The sequence below is a fragment of the Dendrobates tinctorius genome, unplaced genomic scaffold (assembly GCF_039654945.1).
Source record: "Dendrobates tinctorius isolate UK_male_01 unplaced genomic scaffold, ASM3965494v1 ptg000265l, whole genome shotgun sequence".
NCBI classification, from domain to species: domain Eukaryota; kingdom Metazoa; phylum Chordata; class Amphibia; order Anura; family Dendrobatidae; genus Dendrobates; species Dendrobates tinctorius.
Genome location: NW_027361932.1, coordinates 17,333,005 through 17,339,741, shown reverse-complemented (window position 1 = coordinate 17,339,741; position 6,737 = coordinate 17,333,005).

Here is a 6,737-nt window from a genome sequence, read left to right as displayed (position 1 = left end):
TTTGGTCAGTATTTTACCTCGGTATTTGTGAGTCAAAACCAGGAGTGGAACAGTCTGAGGAAAATTATAATAGAAGCACGCCACCACTTCTGTATTTATCTCTCACTTTTGGTTTTGGCTTACAAATACAGAGTTAAAATACTGACCAAATACTGAACATGTGAACATGGCCTAAGAGTTTCACAATGATACTTGTGTTTGTTCTGCTGTGGTGATGATATAATACTTCTGGTCTGCATTATACAATGATTAAATGTCAAAATGGTGTCATATAGTTTTGTCACACTTTATAAGGGCTGTCCTGGATTTTCTTTTATTATAATGAGGTTTTTAAATATAGAAAATAAACATAATACTTTTCCGTCCTCAGTCCATCACCAACACCTCTATGCTTATTTTGATTGTTGACAGGCTGCAGTGATGATGTCACAAATCCAGAGGATGTGACTGCTGCAGCCAGTCACTGAGTTGTGAAGCTCACGACCTTAATGTTGGGAAAAAACAGAGCGGAGCAGCCATGCTGGACCTAGGGAGGATAAGTATTGGTGTGTTTGTGTTGTCTTTTTCTGCAATTTGGTATTAAGAGAGAAGAAAAAAAATTCTGGGACAATCCCTTTTAAGAAGCGATTTGTTCAATTCATTAGGCATTTTATAAGTAAACTGGAGTCGCAGATGAAAAGCTATGGAATTGTTTAAATGATTTTATAACAACTTATATACATGAGATCCAATTTTAAAGAAAGTATTTATATTTTGATGTTTATAGTGGCTAACAACACTGTTTCCCACTGGGTGCAACCACTTATCTTTTATTGGCAGAACATTGGCTAACTTGAACTTTTTTCAGATTCTCCCTAATTTCTCAGCTGATATTCTTCAAATGATCTACAGATTGAACTACGCAAGTCAGTTACAGAACTAGGAAAAGAACCAAAGTAAAGATCATGCCCAAGACAGCGTCTTTCTACAGATGGGTTACGATCAACTGCAGGTGGAAGAAGTACCACCTAGTGAGAGACATAAGAGTAAGGGCTCATACCTATTTGCAAGAAAAACAGACAATTGCATTCCAATAAAAAATTGGACTGCACTCTGACCAATGTTTTTCAGTGGGTTACATCTAATCTGCAATTTTTTTTTTCTCAGCTGAAATCGGACTGAGAAAATTGCAGCATGCTGCGATTTGGCATTTCTTGGACCATACTCGCCAGTGCAAGCCTATTGGTGCGAGAACCAAATCACGCAGCACTCGGACCATGTGAGTGCTGTCCGATTTTTACACACAGATGTCCTTGGAAAAGCCAGCAATTCAGCAGCTGCGTACAGTAAAATTGCAGCGTGACAGATTAGAATAGAATATATAGATATAAAGATTTCCTTGACAGAAAGTTGAAAAGCCAGCAATTTATCTGCTGCTTACAGTAAAATCTCAGTGGGATCTGGCAGGATTGAATAGATGGATTACATACAGTATGTGCACATAGAATATATACACTACCGTTCAAAAGTTTGGGGTCACCCAGACAATTTTGTGTTTTCCATGAAAACTCATGCTTTTATTAATCAAATGAGTTGCCAAATGAATTTAAAATCTAGTACAGCCATTGACAAGGTTCGAAAAAAAGATTTTCATTTGAAATAATTTTCTCCTTCAAACTTTGCTTTTGTCAAAGAATGCTCTCTTTGCAGCAATTACAGCATTGCAGACCTTTGGCTGCCATACCTTTTGTGTGTACACTTGCTGAGGTAATCTGGAGAAATTTCACCCCATGCTCCCAGAAGCCCCTCCCACAAGTTGGTTTGACTTGATGGGCACTTTTTGCGTACCATACGGTAAAGCTGCTCCCACAACAGCTCAATGGGGTTGAGATATGGTGACTGCGCTGGCCACTCCATTACTGATAGAATACCAGCTGCCTGCTTCTTTCCTAGTTCTTGCATAATTTGGAGGTGTGCTTTGGGTCATTGTCCTGTTGTAGGATGAAATTGGCTCCAATCAAGCACTGTCCACAGGGTGTGGCATGGCGTTGCAAAATGGAGTGATAGCCTTCCTTATTCAAAATCCCTTTTACCTTGTACAAATCTCCCACTTTACCAGCACCAAAGCAACCCCAGACCATCACATTACCTCCACCATGCTTGACAGATGGCATCAGGCACTCTTCCAGCAACTTTTCAGTTGTTCTGCGTCTCACAAATTTTCTTCTGTGTGATCCCAACACCTCAAACTTGGATTCGTCTGTCCATAACACTTTTTACCAATCTCCCTCTGTCCAATATCTGTGTTCTTTTGCCCATATTAATCTTTTCCTTTTATTAGCCAGTCTCAGATATGGCTTTTTCTTTGCCACTCTGCCCTGAAGGCCAGCATCCCGGAGTCGCTTCTTCACTGTAGACGTTGACACTGGCATTTTGCGTGTTCTATTTAATGAAGCTGCCAGTTGAGGACCCGTGAGGCGTCGATATCTCAAACTACAGACTCTAATGTACTTGTCTTGTTGCTCAGTTGTGCAGCGGGGCCTCCCACTTCTCTTTCTACTCTGGTTAAAGCCTGTTTGCACTCTCCTCTGAAGGGAGTAGTACACACCATTGTAGGAAATCTTCAGTTTCTTGGCAATTTCTCGCATGGAATAGCCTTCACTTCTAAGAACAAGAATAGATCATCAAGTTTCACATGAAAGTTCTTTTTTTCTGGCCATTTTGAGAGTTTAATGGAACCAACAAATGTAATGCTCCAGATTCTTAGCTAGCTCAAAGGAAGGTCAGGTTTATAGTTTCTCTAATCAGCCAAACTGTTTTCAGCTGTGCTAACATACTTGCACAAGGGTTTTCAAGGGTATTCTAAAAATCCATTAGGCCAGGGTCACACTAACCGACGCAAAATACGGTCAGTATTTTACATGCGTAATATGGATGAATGGCCCCTAAACAGTGCTCCGTATGTCATCCGTAATCAAGGTGTGGTCGCGTATTTTGCGCATGTAAGCATCCATATGTAATCCATATGGTGAGATTTTCTCGCCGGCTTGCAAAATGGACATATAATGAAGCCCTATGACAGGGTTTATAACAGAAACCAAAGAATAGATATAGACACATAGATTCTATGTGTATATATCTATTCTTTCGTTTCTTTATTAAACCTCTCAGTGTGAGTTTACTGTATAGCGCACTGAATTGCCGGCTTTGCTAAAAGACACCGGGTGCGTATTTCTCGCAAGTCACATGTGTGGTCCGTGTGTAATCCGTATTTTTTGAGCACCCATAGACTTGCATTGGCGTACTACGGCCGCAGTACTCTGACAATCGCAGCATGCTGCGATTGGCACGGAGCGTAGAATACGGATGAGAAATATACGGCCTTCTTACACAGTTAGCAAACACAAAGTACAGTACCATAAGAACACCGGTGTGATGATTGTTGGAAATGGGCCTCTATACACCTAAGAACATATTGCATTACAAACCAGATGTTTGCAGCTAGAATAGTCATTTATATATTACCAATATATAGAGTGTATTTCTGAATCATTTAATGCTAGCTTAATTGGAAAAAAACTGTGCTTTTCTTTCAAAAATAAGGAAATTTCTAAGTGACCCCAAACTTTTGAACGGTAGTGTAGAGGTCAGTGACATACACAATTAGTACAGTATGTGTGCAGTGTAATTTTTTTAACCAGCAGAGGGAAAGCTGGCAGCTATGGGGGCAGATATTTATAGCCTGGGAAAGGGGCAATAAACATGCAGCTTCCCAGACAATTAATATCATCTCACAACTGTATACTTAGCCTTTACTGGCTATTAAAATGGGGGGACCCCCCCAAAATGATGTAGGGTCCCCCTATAATTAATTACCAGCAAAGGCTAGGCAGACAGCTGTGTGCTGATATTAATAGCCTAAGAAGGGTCCATGGATATTGGCACCCCCTGGTTAAAAACATCAGCTCTCAGCCACCTCAGAAAAGGTGCATCTATAAGATGTGCCAATTCAGGCACTTAGCGTCGCTCATTCAACTTGCCCTGTAGCGGTAGCAAGTGGGGTAATAGTTGTCAGGTGACATCAAGCCCACATGTTAGTAATGGAGAGGCATCAATAAGATGACCCCATTAGTAACCCCATAGTCATGTTGTATAAAACACACAAACCAGAAAAGTCCTTTAATTGAAAGAATGAAACAGACTCCTTTAATAAATCTTAATTAAACCATACTTACAAAATCGCCCATTCCAGTGACGCCATTGTCTCCTGCAAAAGTTAAAATAACATACAATATTCCTCACCTTTCCACAGAGATGATGATCCATTTGTCCCACGAAGAGTCTACCTCTGCTACATCCAGATGGCATACTGCATACTGTTAGAACTGTCCCAATTGCGGTCGCTGTGACGAAGCGGGATGGCTTTCGCCATTTTTTTGCTCAAAAAACATGTTAAGTACCGTATATAATTTTCATGCACTATGCTGTTTATTTACTGCAGAGTATTTAATAATTATGTTTCTGTCTTTGGTTTTCCTGTAGGTAAATAACATTATCTGATTTGACAGGTTCCCTTTAAGTAGAGCCTAATGATTTGGTAGTTTATTAAATTGTTTGATTTTGGCAATGCTAAATGATTCCTACTTGAAGGTGGCAAATGTGTAATAAAGTCCATGGAAAGATGTGTCCAAGGACCCTTATGGTCAGGGAATGGAATGAGTATATGGCAGGACTGGCTGGGGGCATGTTAGCATGAGCACAAATAGAACAAGCCAAGGCATCCACGGTGAACTTTCCTCCCACCTCTCATCTTTCTCTTTAACAATCTACAATCTGGTTTTCGTCCCCATCATTCCACTGAGACAGCCCTGACCAAAATTACTAACGACCTACTTACAGCCAAAGCTAACGGACAATACTCTATACTCCTTCTTCTAGACCTGTCCCCTGCCTTCGACACAGTTGACCACTGCCTTCTACTACAGATCCTATCCTCCTTTGGCATCAAAGATCTTGCCCTATCCTGGATCTCCTCATACCTTTCAAACCGCACATTCAACGTCTCCCGATCCCACACTACCTCCTCATCCCACCTTCTCCGTCTTGGAGTCCCCCGAGGCTCTGTTCTCTGATCTCACAGATCCTCCTTTCCCGACCTAACAATTGACGACATCACGTTTTCCCCCTTACCAGAGGTCCGCTGCCTCGGAGTAACCCTCGTCTCTGCTCTGTCCTTCAAACCACACATCCAAGCTCTCTCCACCTCCTGTCGCCTCCAGCTCAAAAATATTTCCAGAATCCGTCCCTTCCTCAACCATCGTTCTACTACAATGCTAGTGCATGCCCTCATCTCCCGCCTTGACTACTGCAACATCCTTTTCTGTGGCCTTCCTGCTAACACCCTGGCACCTCTCCAGTCCATTCTTAACTCTGCCGCTCGACTAATTCATCTCTATACTCGCTACTTCTCCGCTTCTCCCCTCTGCAAATCTCTTCACTGGCTCCCATTTCCTCAGCGTATCCAAATCAAATTACTAATAATGACCTACAAGGCCATCTATAACCTGTCTCCTCCATATATCTCTGAATTAATCTCCCGATATCTTCCCTCACGTAATCGCCGGTCCTCCCAAGACCTCCTTCTCTCCTCCACATTTATTCGCTCCTCACCCAACCGCCTCCAAGACTTCTCCCGAATAGCCCCCATCCTCTGGAATTCTTTGCCCCAACACATCCGACAATCAACCACACTCGGATCCTTCAGACGGAACCTGAAAATCCATCTCTTCCGGAAAGCCTACAGCCTGCAATGATCCCCGCTACCTCCTCACCATCACTGGAGCTGCTGCAATCCCCCAACCTGCTGTCTCCTTCCCCATTATCCTGTAGAATGTAAGCCCGCAAGGGCAGCGTCCTCTCTCCCCTCTATCAGTCTGTGATTGTTAGTTTGTTTAATGTAAGTGATATCTGTAACTTGTATGTAACCCCTTCTCATGTACAGCACCATGGAATCAATGGTGCTTTATAAATATATAATAATAATAGTAACATAGATGACCAATTCAGCTACTGGCCACCCAGTAAGATCTGCAGGATGTGCGTTACACACATATGGCTTTACAACACTCACATTATGTACATGCTAAGCAGCTCACATATATACACAAACCTGCTGGCTGTAAAGTACATGCACATACAGCATCAATAATTTTAGTTGGGTAGAACAAGGATGTAAGGCTAATTTCACACTTGCTTTTTTTTGCAGCGCGTTTTTCCCGCAAAAAAACGCATACAAACGCATACAACTGCTGCGTTTTTTTCAAGCATTTTTATGAGCATGCATGAAAAAAACGCAGCGTTTGTATGCGTTTTTAGTGCGTTTTTACCGCGTTTGCGTTTTTTCCAAACATTAGGTGGCCCCTCACACTAACCCAAACCATGACTTTACTAACCCTAACCCTGACCCTAACCCTGACCCTAACCCTAAACCCCCTTAACTAACCCTAACTCTAACCCAAACCCCTAAATTCCATGGTTAACAAAAAAAAACGCATGTGCAAAAAAACGCATACATAAGCATGCCAATGCGCACATATGCGCACCCATAGACTTATAATGGGTGTCTTGCTGTAAAAAAACGCATTGCACGCGCATGCGTTTTTTTGAGGCAAGTCGGACGCCCAAAAAATGCAACAGGATGCATTTTGTGCGCCCGAGCGCATACCGCAAAAAAACGCATGCGCGCAAAAACGCATACA